Genomic DNA, 1040 nt, shown 5'->3' on the forward strand with positions numbered 1-1040 from the left:
CCCTGGCCCTTTGCAATCTGAAAATTACCTAACAAACTGCAGCTGGACCAGACAGACCCAGAACTTCCAAGAGAAGGCCCAAGGCCCCACAGCAGCTTGCATTGCTTCACAGCTGGGCCTCATTTGGGCACCTCCAAACCCCAAACAAGAAGGGGAATCTGCAGATCTCTTCGTAGCTCCTGCTGGGTAGCCTCAGAAAGAGGCTAAATTAGCACCTCAAAAGATTATTTTTTAATTACCTGTTCCAGCTGTGCGCAGTGGCAGTATCATAGCCAAAGAGGTTTATCAGAGGCAAGATTATTGCTAATTGAAAAACAAATTTTACCTGTTCCACCCTCCTCTCACTTTATGTCAGGGCTACATAAGTGTGTTTTAGAATTTGATTTATACATTATATATATCTATCTAATAAATAGAATATAAATAAAAACATTCTTTTTGTTATGCAACTCAATTCCAATGATTTCTAATATAGTTTCTTAACCTTGGCACTACTAACATTTTAGGCTGATTAACTCTTTTTTGTGGTGGTTGCCCTATGTATTTTAGGGTGTTTAGCAGCATCAATGGCCCCAACCCTTAGATGCTAGCAGAACCCCCCAATAGTGACAACCAAAAATATCTCCTGATATTGCCAAATGTCCCTCAGAGGACAATCCCTGATTCAGAACCACAGAAGTGGTTCTTATATTAGATCAACCCCATAATCAGAACTCAACCCCATAATCTCTGTAATAATTCTTTAGTTCTTAAATAAAAATATTTGTACAACATATGGAAAAATGTATAAGCAGTACTTAGACAAATAATAGTATTTTTTGAATGCATCCTATATGCCAGACACCATGCTAGGTACTTGACATCCATTATTTTGTTTAATTCTCTCAGCAAAATCATGAAATGTTATTATGTATCGTAATCCTCTTCCTGTTCTCCTTGCATTTTTTAACTGATGAGGAAACTGAGGCACAAAGAGAGAAAGTAAGCAACTTGCTAGAATATGATGAAGCAAGAATGTGGTTTCAGGCCAATGGACTCCA

The 1040-nt window shown here is 38.2% G+C and overlaps 1 pseudogene; it reads left to right on the forward strand.

The window, feature by feature from the left end:
• The first annotated feature begins 246 nt into the window (after nucleotides 1-246).
• On the forward strand, nucleotides 247-396 carry LOC132223307 (U4 spliceosomal RNA; annotated as a pseudogene).
• The last annotated feature ends 644 nt before the right edge of the window (nucleotides 397-1040 follow it).

The sequence above is a fragment of the Myotis daubentonii genome, chromosome 1 (assembly GCF_963259705.1).
Source record: "Myotis daubentonii chromosome 1, mMyoDau2.1, whole genome shotgun sequence".
Lineage (NCBI taxonomy): Eukaryota > Metazoa > Chordata > Mammalia > Chiroptera > Vespertilionidae > Myotis > Myotis daubentonii.